This window comes from Coregonus lavaretus (assembly GCF_964263955.1).
Source record: "Coregonus lavaretus genome assembly, chromosome: 1".
NCBI lineage: Eukaryota > Metazoa > Chordata > Actinopteri > Salmoniformes > Salmonidae > Coregonus > Coregonus lavaretus.
The window spans coordinates 61669900-61686235 of NC_139988.1; the positions used below are offsets into that span (position 1 = coordinate 61669900).

The 16336-nt window shown below is 43.3% G+C and overlaps 1 protein-coding gene across 1 annotated transcript in view; it reads left to right on the top strand.

Moving 5' to 3' along the window:
- Positions 1-16336, top strand: part of LOC311135393 (arginyl-tRNA--protein transferase 1-like) — a 163789-nt gene that overhangs the window by 94956 nt on the left and 52497 nt on the right. The gene's annotated exons all lie outside the window — the stretch shown is intronic.

A 16336-nucleotide genomic window follows, 5' to 3' on the forward strand; every position in this document is an offset into this window, starting at 1 on the left:
GCATTCCTCCTCCTCCAAACACGGCGAGTTGAGTTGATGCCAAAGAGCTCCATTTTGGTCTCATCTGACCACAACACTTTCACCCAGTCCTCCTCTGAATCATTCAGATGTTCATTGGCAAACTTCAGACGGCCCTGTATATGTGCTTTCTTGAGCAGGGGGACCCTGCGGGCGCTGCAGGATTTCAGTCCTTCACGGCGTAGTGTGTTACCAATTGTTTTCTTGGTGACTATGGTCCCAGCTGCCTTGAGATCATTGACAAGATCCTCCCGTGTAGTTCTGGGCTGATTCCTCACCGTTCTCATGATCATTGCAACTCCACGAGGTGAGATCTTGCATGGAGCCCCAGGCCGAGGGAGATTGACAGTTATTTTGTGTTTCTTCCATTTGCGAATAATCGCACCAACTGTTGTCACCTTCTCACCAAGCTGCTTGGCGATGGTCTTGTAGCCCATTCCAGCCTTGTGTAGGTCTACAATCTTGTCCCTGACATCCTTGGAGAGCTCTTTGGTCTTGGCCATGGTGGAGAGTTTGGAATCTGATTGATTGATTGCTTCTGTGGACAGGTGTCTTTTATACAGGTAACAAGCTGAGATTAGGAGCACTCCCTTTAAGAGTGTGATCCTAATCTCAGCTCGTTACCTGTATAGAAGACACCTGGGAGCCAGAAATCTTTCTGATTAAGAGGGGGTCAAATACTTATTTCCCTCATTAAAATGCAAATCAAAAGTTTTAGAACACCTACTCATTCAAGGGTTTTCTTAATTTTTTACTGTTTTCTACATTGTATAATAATAGTGAAGACATCAAAACTATGATATTATTATTATTATTATTATTATTATTATTATTATTATTATTATTATTAAGTGTTAAACAAAATATATTTTATATTTGAGATTCTTCCAATAGCCACCATTTGCCTTGATGACAGCTCTGCACACTCTTGGCATTCTCTCAACCAGCTTCATGAGGTAGCCACCTGGAATGCATTTCAATTAACAGGTGTGCCTTCTTAAAAGTGCATTTGTGGAACTTCTTTCCTTTTTAATGCGTTTGAGACAATCAGTTGTGTTGTGACAAGGTAGGGTTGGTATACAGAAGATAGCCCTATTTGGTAAAAGACCAAGTCCATATTATGGCAAGAACAGCTCAAATAAGCAAAGAGAAACGACAGTCCATCATTACTTTAAGACATGAAGGTCAGTCAATACGGAACATTTCAATAACTTTTCTTCAAGTGCAGTCGCAAAAACCATCAAGCGCTATGATGGAACTGGCTGTCATGAGGACCGCCACAGGAATTGAAGACCCAGAGTTTCCTCTGCTGCAGAGGATAAGGTCATTAGAGTTACCAGCCTCAGAAATTGCAGCCCAAATAAATGCTTCACAGAGTTCAAGTCACAGACACATCTCAACATCAACTGTTCAGAGGAGACTGTGTGAATCAGGTCTTCATGGTCGAATTGCTGCAAAGAAACCAGTACTAAAGGACACCAATAATAATAAGAGACTTGCTTGGGCCAAGAAACACAAGCAATGGACATTAGACCGGTGGAAATGTGTACTTTGGTCTGGAGTCCAAATTGGAGATTTTTGGTTCCAATTGCTGTGTCTAAGTGAGACGCGGTGTGGATAAACAGATGTGTATTTCTCATCGTAAAGCATGGAGGAGGAGGTGTTATGGTATGGGGGTGCTTTGCTGGTGACACTGTCGGTGATTATTTTAGATTTCAAGGCACACTTAACCAGCATGGCTAACACAGCATTCTGCAGAGATACGCCACCCCATCTGATTTGGGCTTAGTGGGACTATCATTAGTTTTTCTATAGGACAATGACCCAACACACCTCCAGGCTGTGTAAGGGCTATTTTACCAAGAAGGAGAGTGATGGAGTGCTGCATCAGATGACCTGGCCTCCACAATCCCCCGACCTCAACCAAATTGAGATGGTTTGGGATGAGTCGGACCGCAGAGTGAAGGAAAAGGAGCCAACAAGTGCTCAGCATATGTGGGAACTCCTTCAAGACTGTTGGAAAAGCATTCCAGGTGAAGCTGGTTAGGAGAATGCCAAGAGTTTGCAAAGCTGTCATCAAGACTAAGGGTGGCTATTTGAAGAATCTCAAATATAAAATATATTTGGATTTGTTTAACACCTTTTTTGTTTACTACATGATTCCATATGTGTAATTTCATAGTTTTGATGTCTTCACTATTATTCTACAATGTAAAAAATAGTAAAAATAAATAAAAACCCTTTAATGAGTAGGTGTGTCCAAACTTTTGACTGGCAGTGTGTGTATATATAGTCATTGCATAAGTATTCACCCCCTTTGTTTAGGCAAGACTAAATTAGTTTAGGAGTCAAATTTGGCTTAACAAATCACATAATAAGTTACATGGACTGGGTGAAATAATAGGGATTTACATGATTTTTGACTACCACTTCCTCTGTCCCCCATATATACAAGTCCCTCGGTCAAGTATTGAATTTCGAGCACAGATTCAACTAGAAGGACTAGAAAGCCTCGTAAAGAAGGGCAGTGATTGGTAGATGGGTAACAACGACAAATCAAGACTTTGAATATCTCTTTAAACATGGTCAAGTTAATAATTATTCCTTGAATTATGTAATCAACCACCCAGTCACAACAAAGATAGTCGTCCTTCTGAGCTGAGCTGCAGGACAGGAAGGCAACTGCTCAGTGATGTCACCATGAGGCCATTGGTGATTTTAAAATGGCTTCAGAGTTCAATGGCTGTGATGGGAGAAACTGAGGATAGGTCAACAACATTGTAGTTACTCCACGATAATGACCTAAATGACCGAGTGAAAAGAAGAATACAAATATACAGAAACATGCATCCTGTATGCAACAAAGCACTAAAGTTATACTGCAAGAAAACACGGCAAAGGAATACACTTTTTGTCGTAAATGCAAAGCCTTATGTTTGGGGCAAATCCAACACATCACCTGCCACCTTATTTTCAAGAATGGTGGTGGCGGCATCCTGGTATGGGTATGCTTGACATCGGCAAAGACTGGGGACTTTTTCTAGATAAAAATAAAAGGATGGAGCTAAGCACAAGCAACATCCTAGAAGAACACCTGCTTCAGTCTGCTTTCCATCAGACCCTGGGAAACAAATTCACCTTTCAGCAGGACAATAACCTACAACACAAGGTCAAATCTACACTGGAGTTTCATACCAGGAAGACGGTGAATGTTCCTCAGAGACCAAGTTACAGTTTTGACTTAAATCTGCTTGACAATCTATGGCAAGAGTTGAAAATTGCTGTCTAGCAATGATCAACAACTAACTTGACAGAGCTTGAAGAATTTTGACATGAATATTGTGCAAATATTGTACAATCCAGGTGTGCAAAGCTCTTCAACTTACCCAGAAAGAATCACAGCTGTAATCACTGCCAAAGGTGATTCTAACATGTATTGACTCAAGGGTGTGAGTACTATTCAGAGCCCTTCACTTTTTCCACATTTTAAGTTACAGCCTTATTCTAAAATGGATTAAAGAAATCTACACACAATACCCCATAATGACAAAGTGAAAACAAGTTTTTAGAAATGTTAACAAATTTACAAAAAATAAAAAACAGATACCTTATTTACATAAGTATTCAGACCCTTTGCTATGAGGCTCGAAATTGAGGTTAGGTGCATCCTGTTTCCATTGATCATCCTTGAGATGTTTCTACAATTTGATTGGAGTCCACCTGTGGTAAATTCAGTTGATTGGACATGATTTGGAAAGGCACACACCTGTTTTATGTACGGTCCCACAGTTGACGGTGCATGTCAGAGCAAAAACCAAGCCATGAGGTCGAAGGAATTGTCTGTAGAGCTCCAAGAGGACAGGATTGTGTCGAGGCACAGATCAGGGGAACAATACCAAAACAATTCTGCAGCAATCAAGGTCCCCAAGAACACAGTGGCCTCCATCATTCTTAAATGGAAGAAGTTTTGAACCACCAAGACTCTTCCTAGAGCTGGCCGCCCGGCCAAACTGAGCAATCGGGGGAGAAGGGCCTTGGTCAGTGAGGTGACCAAGAACCCGATGGTCACTGACAGAGCTCCAGAGTTCCTCTGTGGAGATGGGGGAACCTTCCAGGGGGACAACCATCTCTGCAGCACTCCACCAATCAGGCCTTTATGGTAGATTGGCCAGACGGAAGCCACTCTTCAGTAAAAGGCACATGACAGCCCGCTTGGAGTTTGCCAAAAGGCACCTAAAGGACTCTCAGACCACGGGAGACAAGATTCTCTGGTCTGATGAAACCAATATTGAATTCTTTGGCCTGATTCCCAAGCATTGCTTCTGAAGGAAACCTGGCACCATCCCTACAGTGAAGCATGGTGGTGGCAGCATCTTGCTGTGGGGATGTTTTTCAGCGGCATGGACTGGGAGACTAGTCAGGATCGAGGGAAAGATGAACGGAGCAAAGTACAGAGAGATCCTTGCTGAAAACCTGCTCCAGACCTCAGACTGGGGTGAAGGTTCACCTTCAAACAGGAAAATGACCCTAAGCACACAGCCAAGACAACGCATGAGTGGCTTCGGGACAAGTCTCTGAATGTCCTTGAGTGGCACAGCCAGAGCCCGGACTTGAACCCGATCGAAAATCTCTGGAGAGACCTGAAAATAGCTTTGGAGCGATGCTCCCAATCCAACCTGACAGAGCTTGAGAGGATCTGCAGAGAATAATGGGAGAAACACCCCAAATACAGGTGTGCCAGGCTTGCAGCGTCATATCCAAGAAGACTTGAGGCTTTTAATCGCTGCCAAAGGTTATTTTAACAAAGTACTGTGTAAAGGGTCTGAATACTTATGTAAATTTGATATTTCCATTTTTTATTTGTAATACATTTGCAAACATTTCTAAAAACCTGTTTTTGCTTTGTCATTATGAGGTATTGTGTGTGTATATTGATGAGGGGAAAAAAACGATTTAATCCATTTCAGAATAAGGCTGTAACGTAACAAAATGTGGAAAATGTCAAGGGGTCTGAATACTTTCCGAATGCACTGTATGTGTGCAGTGCACATGGTGATGGGACAGATGATTGTAATGGATGTCTTCTCTTCTACATCCCAAATGGCACCCTGTTCCCTATATAGTGCACTACTTTTGACCAGGGCCCTATTCCCTACCAGGGCCTAAAATTAACACCTGCAAGATTTTGGAATTGGCAGGTAAGATGTCTATTTCACCAGCCACGTTGACGGGTTGTCAGGGCTCCACAGTGCAACCATTTAACTCGCATTTGCAAATAAAAATAAAGTTTGTCAAGTATGAGCACATTTATAGCAAAATAAATTATGCAGTTGTGTTTCTGTCTTGTTGTTTCATAGCTCGTAGCTAATCACACAAAGACCTACGAATCCTATTACATACATCCCAGCTCGCACGACGCGCATCAACACTGCCTGGCTGGGGAGCTGTGCGCACTGTGATTTGAAGTAAAGATACATTTTTAGAAGCGCTGGTCTAATTTACTCAAAAGTCCACTAAAGTGAGCCTTTGTCCATTGTTTTGTTCACAAGCTAGGTAGTTTTTCAGTGTTTGAGTATGCTTCAGCAAAGACACATCGGCTACTAGTCAAATTCTCATATCTCACAGGCACACTGTCACTGATGACTCCAGCAGCTTGAGTGCCCTCATTGCCACGGTAACCTCATCTGTGATATTTTGGTTAAAAGACTGGTCACTAAAAATGAAATACAATTGAGCAATATACCACATCACCTCTTACTAGTAATGCATGTATTGTTGTAGAAACATTATAAAGCATGCTCTTGTTTATTAATTTTTTGTTGTTGTAATTATGGCAAAATTATTTTGGCTGGTAAAAAAATCAGTGGCTGTTAGATTTGTTTATCTACCTGCTACATTGGCTGGTAGACCAAAAAGTTAGTTTCAGGCCTTGTTCTGTACATAGTACACTACATGCTTCTTCAGAAAGCATGGTGAGAAATGAAAGAAGAAAAAAAAACTTTTTATAGTTTTCTATTTGGGAGCGGTGTCAGAAAACGCATCGAGGGGGAACGGAGACACCTGTGGAAGGTCTTGATGCCCCCCTAGACTCCACTCCGCCCCCGCCTTATCTCTCTGGCCGGTCGGTACAGCGATCTGTTTCTCTTACTAAAACCGCAGTACATTCAGAGGGCCACGTTCCTGAAAGCCCTATCCTGGCCTCATGGAGAGCTCTTCCTCCTCTCCTTTTTCTCCCTCTCCCTCCTTTCCTTAGTATCTCCCTCCTCTGTGTTATTCTAGGTGCAAGGGCCTCAACAGGGAGAGAGCAGTCAGAACTAGTACCCTGGCTCTCTTTTTCCCTCTCATTTTCACTCCCCTTCTTTTTCTCTTTTCCCCCTCCTTGCCACATTGACTCCAGGCGTCTGACTGAAAGGCCAGAAGCTGGAGCTGTTAGCGTTAGCCCCTACTCCTCTGTCTCTCAGTGGGCCCCTCTACTGAGGAGTAAGGCTCTGGTCCAAAGCCATATTTATATAGCTTTGCTCTTGTCCATACAATGTATAACAACAGCCCTTTACCTGCAGTACCAGTCAAAAGTTTTAAAACACCTACTCATTCAAGTGTTTTTCTTTATTTTTACTATTTTCTACATTGTACTATTTTCTATCATTGGTTTTTCAACAGGAAAATGACCCAACACACACCTCCAGGCTGTGTAAGGGCTATTTGACCAAGTGTGTTATTTCATAGTTTTGATGTCTTCACTATTATTCTACAATGTAGAAAATAGTAAAAATAAAGAAAAACCCTTGAATGAGTAGGTGTTCTAAAACTTTTGACTGGTACTGCTTGTAAAGGGCTGTTGTCATACATTTAGTAACCAAAAAAGTGTTTGAGATCCTTCAAAGTAGCCACCCTTTGCCTTGAATACAGCTTTGCACACTCTTGGCATTCTCTCAACCAGCTTCACCTGGAATGCTTTTCCAACAGTCTTGAAGGAGTTCCCACATATGCTTAGCACTTGTTGGCTGCTTTTCCTTCACTCTGCGGTCCAACTCATCCCAAACCATCTCAATTGGGTTGAGGTCGGGTGATTGTGGAGGCCAGGTCATCTGATGCAGCACTCCATCACTCTCCTTGGTCAAATAGCCCTTACACAGCCTGGAGGTGTGTGTTGGGTCATTTTCCTGTTGAAAAACCAATGATAGTCCCACTAAGCGCAAACCAGATGGGATGGCGTATCGCTGCAGAATGATGTGGTAGCCATGCTGGTTAAGTGTGCCTTGAATTCTAAATAAATCACTGACAGTGTCACCAGCAAAGCACCATCACACCTCCTCCATGCTTCACGGTGGGAACCACACATGCAGAGATCATCCGTTCACCTACTCTGCATCTCACAAGACACGGCGGTTGGAACCAAAAATCTCACATTTGGACTCATCAGACCAAAGGACAGATTTCCACCGGTCACGAGAGCCAGTTTCATCATAGCGCTTGATGGTTTTCGCGACTGCACTTCTCTTTGCTTATTTGAGCTGTTCTTGCCATAATATGGACTCAGTCTTTTACCAAATAGGGCTATCTTCTGTATACCAACCCTACCTTGTCACAACACAACTGATTGGCTCAAATGCATTAAGAAGGAAAGAAATTCCACAAATTCACTTTTAACAAGGCACACCTGTTAATTGAAATGCATTCCAGGTGACTACCTCATGAAGCTGGTTGAGAGAATGCCAAGAGTGTGCAAAGCTGTATTCAAGGCAAAGGGTGGCTACTTTGAAGGATCTCAAATATAAAATATATTTTGATTTGTTGAACACTTTTTTTGGTTACTACATGATTCCATATGTGTTATTTCATAGTTTTGATGTCTTCACTATTATTCTACAATGTCGAAAATAGTAAAAATAAAGAAAAACCCTTGAATGAGTAGGTGTGTCCAAACTTTTGACTGGTACTGTATATGAGAGCTGTGTTCTCTCACTCTGTGCTCTCTCACTCAGTGTGCAGAGTTGCTACTGCACTTTAACTTAAGACAGCCACTGTAGAAGGCCTGTACCCCAACAACTCCCAGTTGAGGTAGAAACATCCAAGCCTATGTTGGCATTCAACTCAAACCAATAATCAGTCGGTATTTTGAACTGGGTAGAGGAGAGACCAGAGGGTTGTGGATTTGAGGCCCGGCCAGGACATCTCTGGAACATGAACAGAACATCATGTCAGCCATTCTAATGGTAAAGCCATGTGATTCCAGCAGCGAGGGGCTAAGCGCTAAAACAGGTGTGCGTGCTACAGAGGCAGGGTGCAGTGTGTTGGCAGACACACACATACAGCGAGACAGACAGGGAATCCATTAGACCAGAACAGCTGATACATATACAGTAAAGGAAGGGAGGAATTGAGGGACTGGCCCAGTGCAGATAGGGGGAGTGAGTGATAGAGGGATGGAGAGAGGAAAAAGGAGCGAGTAGAGGAGAGCAGACTGGGCTGCTAGAACCATTAGCGGTTGAGGGAAAGGTCAGTGGAGATGGCTACTGTAACTCAGCAACATGAGGAAGACTGTGTGTGAGACACACACATTAGGGCCTGGACGATACCAGTATCGCGATAATTGTTAGTATCGTGGCAAGGAAACAAAACACAAAGTGGATTTAACTTCTTTAGGGAAACAGCCCTAATGTTGGAAACAAACATCATTATGTTGCTATCCAGAGTCAAATGTATTTAGTTTCCTTGCTTTAGCACACTTTTACATACAGCAAAATTTTCTGTGTTTGGGTGTGTGTGTGTGTTTGCGCATCGTGTGTGTTTGGGTGCCTCTGCAGGGTTGTATGCATAGAATCCCAAACACATTTTTGTGTCAGCCGCGTCTGTTACCACATTTTCCTGCCCCTCCACCATTGGTATTTACCCACCCCACCCCCCTTGCCCCCTCTATCTGATTGGGGGAGGGGCGGGGAGCATTCACTACCTTCTTATTTACCCCGCCCTATTTTATCCCCAGGGAGAGACGGAGCTGGGGTGAGAAGGTTGCCCAGTTCCCACCTTCTCACACACAAACACTCTCAGACCCACACTCGAAACACACACTCGATAAACACATACCCACAGTGTCCATTACGGTCTTATTTGCATATGTGACCAAACTAGCCTAATTAATGCGCAGACGCGCTTGTGAGATTGTTTTGGTCACAAGATGTCCCATCAGAAGTCCCGGCAGGACAATATGCTTGTGTTGTGTGTCCCCTGGGCTCAGGGACTTACTGAGGGCCCCTTAGTTGTTCCGCCGGGCCCTCAAAGGGCCACAACATGACCACTTGAACTCTGCTGGACACCTCTCAGCAGTGAGCAGTCTCAAACATATCTCTTTCTCACCTGTAGCTCCCGCCCTCTCTCTCTCTCTCTCTCTCGCTCACCCTCTGTCTCACATTTTCTATCGAGTCTCCTTGGAAGTTCTGGAACAATTTGTACCTGTCTACGAGTGTGTGGAAAGAAACCTAAAATGCCTTCTTCCGTTCCACAGTCTCCTCACTTTTCAGCACAGTTGGAGGGTAGGAAGCATGAGTATTCACTCGCCATTATGCAACGGGTGGATCTAATCCTGGATACTGATTTGGTTATAACCGCATTAGCTAGCTACCTAACAGTATGCTTTAACTTTAAATGAAAACGTCTTTCTGACTAAATTAGAAACGTGTAATATCTGAAAATGTAGCTAGCTAGACTATCTTACCCGTATACATGGATGGACGCTTCTCCCTCTCTGTCACGGATGCCATGGTTGCCCTTAGTTTGAAGATGTAATCTGGAGACAGGTGTTTTCTCCATCTCCTTAGCTATCATACTCTAATTCCGCTGGTTTCAAAACTCGGTCCACCAGCAAGTTGAGAGCAACACTTATGCAGTTCTACTACGTGATATATTTTTTAGAAAGCAGCGTTAGACAGGATTACCTACACATACTGACCAGCTCAAATGGACAGAAAGTTGCTACATGGCAGACCAATCCGAACTCATCTCTCGGCAAGTCCAGCCCACTCATTATCTCAGCCAATCATGGCTAATGGGAAGGTTGCTGTCTTTTTCTGTGGCTAAACCAACTAGGCTCATAATTTACCAATTGTATTCGTATTTACAGATGGAATACAAGTTTGTTATTAAGGCACATGAAAGTTCACATGTTCCAGAAGGCATTTCTGTCCCAAAACGCATTTGGATTTTTAAAAAAAGGTTACGTTCAAATGGCTCTCCTGTGAAGTAGTGACGCACGACATATGCCTAGTTTCCTGAAACGAGTCACAAATGTGAAAGCTATGTAATTTGAGAAAATGGATATCTTCCTGAATAGTTGATGATTTTATGCAATTCATCATTACAACTGACTGAACAGTCACTAAAGCAACGTGATAAGGTAGCTGGGGTCATTTTTGCTTGTTTTTGCTGTTCTCCAAATAGCTTCTTTTTTTTTTTTTTAAGTTGTATGCAGTAAAGCTTTAACTTTCCAGAAGTTTCTAGCCAACCATCCAGCCTCTATGGGACCCTCAGTCCCAGTTCCAAGCCCAGCTCTGCACAATGGATCGGGCTGACACTCCACAGCCACACAGCCAGCTCCCTGGACCAGCTCCAGTCTATAGCTTCATAGCAGAACTATTGGAAAGGCTGGTTGGAGGGGCTCCAGGTCTGGTGTGGGCTGTGGAAGCTACAGCACATGGAGTGGCCTTTTGGACTCTCTGAGGTGTGACTTGGCACGGACTGACACACATGCACACCACTAAGGTACTGTATCTGTAGGAGGATAAAGGACAGGACCTTCTGGCTGCCACCTCACGACTCATGCTACATCCGTATCCCTCCGCCCTCCACCACCCGCAGAATGAGTTGAGAACACATTCTAGACAGAGGAGGATTGTAGATATTGGTGGTGGATGAGGTGAGTTTCCCCTTTACTATGTAAAGCACTTTGAGTTCTGGAAAAGCGCTATATTCAATCAATTATTATTATAAGCCTAGATCGGGTTGTCAAACTCATGGAGGGCCTAGTGTCTACAGGTTTTTGTTTTTTCCTTTCAATTAAGACCTAGACAACCAGGTGAAGGGAGTTCTTTACTAATCAGTGACCTTACTTCATCAATCTAAGTACAAGGGAGGAGCGAAAACCCGCAGACACTCGGCCCTCCGCGGAACGAGTTTGACACGTGGCCTAGATATTGAAAAGCCATCTCTCCTCTCTCCCCATCTCTCTTACCAAGAGCTATACTCTAACCAATAACCAGAGATGGTAAAGAATTCCATAGACAAATTTCATTCCAGATTGCCTGGTCCAAAAGCGGTCTGTTGGAGCTGTATAGCCAAACATTTACTCTAATACTGAGAAGTCTGTGTAAGGGTACCCCTAGTGGTACTGCAGGGCTATTGCACCCTGTCTTTTTTCTACAGTGGTTCAACAGGTTGTCTAAGTGCTCTCAGAAACGGGGAGCCTCAAACACACCGACTGACTGCTCATAAAGTCTGGCATCGTAAATACTCTCAATGTGGCAATAGTAAAGATTCACAACTTTATTCATTTGCATAAATCAGTTTTTAATTATAGTTTGAACTGATTCGTGTAGACATGTTTTATCTCTTTAGTTGTAAAACATAAACAAGTCTTTCTCCAGGTTTCACTGCTCTTTCTCCCTCTTTCCTCACCTCTCTCTCTCTGTGCCTGGCTCTCTCCTTCCACCTGGCACCAACAATCTTGCACAACTGACCTACATACAATTTCATTTGCAGCTATTGTTTTATTTTGTACAGACTGAAGAACAAAAAATACTGGTCCATGTTTTTGTAATTTTCGATTTCTTTGGAGATGTGGAAGTTCTTTTTAAAGATTGACTAAGCAAGCAAACGTTTGATGATCATGATAATGCAGTTAAAGTACATAAATGAGGCAGTTGGTTACTTTGCTTAATTTAGTTTCGACTAGACCTGGGCTTGTAGGGCCTGACAGAGCGTTTGTTTTCAAGGCCCCTTTATGTAACATATAGTGCATTCGGACAATATTCAAACCCCTTGAATTTTTCCACATTTTGTTACAATACAGCCTTGTTCTAAAATGGATGAAATAGTTTCCCCCCTCATCAATCTATGCACAATACACCATAATGACAAAGCAAAAACAGGTTTTTAGATATTTTTTGCAAATTTATAAAAGATGTAAAACGGAAATATGACATTTACATAACTATTCAGACCCTTTACTCAGTACTTTGTTGAAGCAACTTCGGCAGCGATTACAGCCTCTTCTTGGGTATGACGCTACAAGCTTGGCACACCTGTATTTGGGGAGTTTCTCCCATTAATCTTAAGCTCTGTCAGGTTGGATGGGGAGCGTCGCTGCACAGCTATTTTCAGGTATCTCCAGAGATGTTCGATCGGGTTCAAGTCCGGGCTCTGGTTGGGCCCCTCAAGGACATTCAGAGACTTCTGTGCTTAGTGTCGTTGTCCTGTTGGAAGGTGAACCTTCGCCCCAGTCTGAGGTCCTGAGCGCTCTGGAGCAGGTTTTCATCAAGGATCTCTCTGTACTTTGCTCCGTTAATCTTTGCCTCGATCCTGACTAGTCTCCCAGTCCCTGCCGCTGCAGAAATCCCCACAGCATGATGCTGCCACCACCATGCTTCACTGTAGGAATGGTGCCAGGTTTCCACCAGACTTGACGCTTGGCATTCATGCCAAAGAGTTAAATCTTGGTTTCATCAGACCAGAGAATCTTGTTTCTCATGATCTGAGAGTCTTTAGGTGCCTTTTGGCAAACTCCAAGCGGGCTTTCATGTGCCTTTTACTGAGAAGTGGCTTCCGTCTGGCCACTCTACCATAAAGGCCTGATTGGTGCAGTGCTGCAGAGATGGCTGTCCTTCTGGAAGGTTCTCCCATCTCCACAGAGGAACTCTGGAGCTCTGTCAGAGTGACCATTGGGTTCTTGGTCACCTCCCTGACCAAGGCCCTTCTCCCCCGATTGCTCAGTTTGGCCGGGCAGCCAGCTCTAGGAAGAGTCTTTGTGGTTCCAAACTTCATCCATTTAGGAATTATGGAGGCCACTGTGTTCTTGGGGACCTTGAATGCTGCAGAAATGTTTTTGTACCCTTCCTCAGATCTGTGCCTCAACACAATCCTGTTTCGGAGCTCTACGGACAATTCCTTCGACCTCATGGCTTGGTTTTTGCTCTGACATGCACTGTCAACTGTGGGACCTTATATAGACAGGTGTGTGCCTGTCCAATCAATTGAATTTATCACAGGTGGACTTCCAAGGATGATCAATGGAAACAGGATGCACCTGAGCTCAATTTCGGGTCTCATAGCAAAGGGTCTGAATACTGAATACCTAAATAAGGTATTTCTGTTTTTTATTTTTAATACATTTGCAAAAATGTCTAAACCTGTTTTTGCTTTGTTATTATGGGGTATTGTGTGTAGATTGATGAGGGAAAAAATGTTTTAAATAACATTTAGAATAAGGCTGTAAGGTAACAAAATGTGGAAAAAGTCAAGGGGTATGAATACTTTCCGAATATATTGTACTAACACATACATGAACACACTCGCATATAGACTGGGAAAGACACACACACACACACACACACACACACATATACACACACACACCGGTGCCCAGGGGAGAGGGAGGTAGTGAGAGAGTTACATAACATGGCTTTTACTCTTGTTGTTATTGTTCTCAAACTGAGCCCAGGAAACCATTAAAGTTTCCACAGAAAGCGTGAGTGAGTGAAATTGGTGAAAGAGGGAGGAAGGGACAGATGGTGAGTAAAGAGTGACAAAACGGTTGCCAAATGAGAAAGGAGGGAAGACGATGAATAGAAGTAAGAAATATTTGTTACTTGTGGTGGTAGTTGACAGCCTTTTTAAGGAGTTTTTTTTTTTTGTTCAACAGCTGTAGCTACCTCCCCTCAGTCTCAATAAGCTAAATTCTTAGTCTAATAAAAACACACACAGTCAGAAAGCAAGCCATCAACAATCAGTAGTCAATAACAAATAATCATGCATGTTGCCTTGTTGTGTGTGCATGTTAAGTAGAAAGCCAACAGGTTTGAATTAAGTCTGAAAAGTTGTAATGTCTTTGAGAATTTAAATTTAAATAACCTTGTATGACTGAACCCCCTGGGGTTTTAAATTGCTATTACATTTTTAAAAGTTATCCCAAATGTATATAAACAAATGTACAAACATGGAATATAATGCAGGACATAAGGACAAATTACATGATACAGTAATTTTTTTTATTAAATTGAGTAGAATCTGTAAAACTGATGTGGTCCTGTGCACTGTGCAGTAACTGTAGGAGTCTTGACGGTACTGGATTAGCTAATGTTTTATTAATGAGTTGTAGCCTGATGTTAAGACTGTCAGCTGCACCTTGGCTAAGGTTCCCATGATATCAACTAGATTATGACAAACTGCCTCGCCTGAACAGGCACGTCTGTTCATCCTCATTTCCTTACAAAACACTCACATATGTACACTGAACAAAAAGTAAATGCAACATGCAACCATTTCAAAGATTTTACTTAGTGACAGTTAATTTAAGGAAATAAGCCAATTGAAATATATTCATTAGGCCCTGATCTATGGATTTCACATGACTGGGAATACAGATATGCATCTGTTGGTCCGAGATACCTACAAAAAAGATAGGGGCGTGGATCAGAAAACTGGTCAGTATCTGGTGTGACCACCATTTGCCTCATGCAGCGCGACACATCTCCTTCGCATAGAGTTGATCAGGCTGTTGATTCTGGCCTGTGGCATGTTGTCCCACTCCTCTTCAATGGTTGTGCGAAGTTGCTGGATATTAGCGGGAACTGGAACACGCTGTCATACATGCCAATCCAGAGCATCCCAAACATGCTCAATGGATGATATATCTGGTGAGTATGCAGGCCATGGAAGAACTGGGACATTCTCAGCTTCAAGGAATTGTGTACAGATCCTAGCGACATGGGGCCGTGCATTACCATGCTGAAACATGAGGTGATGGCGGCGGATGAATGGCACGACAATGGGCCTCAGGATCGCGTCACAGTATCTCTGTGCATTCAATTTGCAATCGATAAAATGCAATTGTGTTCGTTGTCCGTAGCTTATGCCTGCCCATACCAGAACCCCACCACCACCGTGGGGCACTCTGTTCACAACGTTGACATCAGCAAACTGCTCGCCCACACGATACCATACAAGCTGTCTGCCATCTGTCCGGTACAGTTGAAACCGAGATTCATGCGTGAAGAGCACACTTCTCCAGCATGCCAGTGGCCATCGAAGGTGATCATTTTCCCACTGAAGTCTGTTACGATGCCGAACTACAGTCAGGTCAAGACCCTGGTGAGGACAACAAGCACGCAAATGAGCTTCCCTGAGACGGTTTCTGACAATTTGTGTAGAAATTCATCGTTTGTGCAAACCCACAGTTTCATCAGCTGTCCAGGTGGCAGGTCTCAGACAATCCCGCAGGTGAAGAAGCCGAATGTGGAGGTCCTGGATTGGTGCTGGTCTGCGGTTGTGAGGCCGGTTGGACGTACTGCCAAATTCTCTAAAATGTGGCTTACAGTAAAGAAATTAACATTACATTCTATGGCAACAGCTCCCTCAAAACTTGAGACATCTGTGGATTGTGTTTTGAGCGCATTTCTCCTTTGCCAAGGTAATCCATCCACCTGACAGGTGTGGCATATCAATGAGCAGATTAAACAGCATCATTGCACAGGTGCACCTTGTGTTAGGAGCAATAAAAGGCCACTCTAAAATGTGCACTTTTGTCACACAACACAATGCCACAGATGTCTTAAATTTTTATGGAACACGCAATTGGCATGCTGACTGCAGAAATGTCCACCAGAGCTGTTGCCAGAGAATTGTCGTTTTAGAGAATTTGGCAGTACGACCAACTGGCTTCACAACTGCAGACCACGTGTTACCACGCCAGCCCAGGACCTCCACATCCGGCTTCTTCACCTTCGGGATCGTCTGAGACCAGCCAGCTGGACAGCTGATGAAACTGAGGAGTATTTCTCTCTGTAATAAAGCCCTTTTTGTGGGGAAAAACTATTTCTGATTGGCTGGGCCTGGCTCCCCAGTAGGTGCGCCTGGCTCCCAAGTGGGTGGGGCCTATGCCCTCCCAGGCATGTGAAATCCATAGATTAGGGCCTAATGAATTAATTTCAATTGACTGATTTCTTTATATGAACTGTAACTCAGTAAAATTGTTGCATGTTGCGTTTATATTTTTGTTCAGTACATTTATTTGTCTTCGTTTGCGGGCCTTTCACTTGTACTGTCCGAT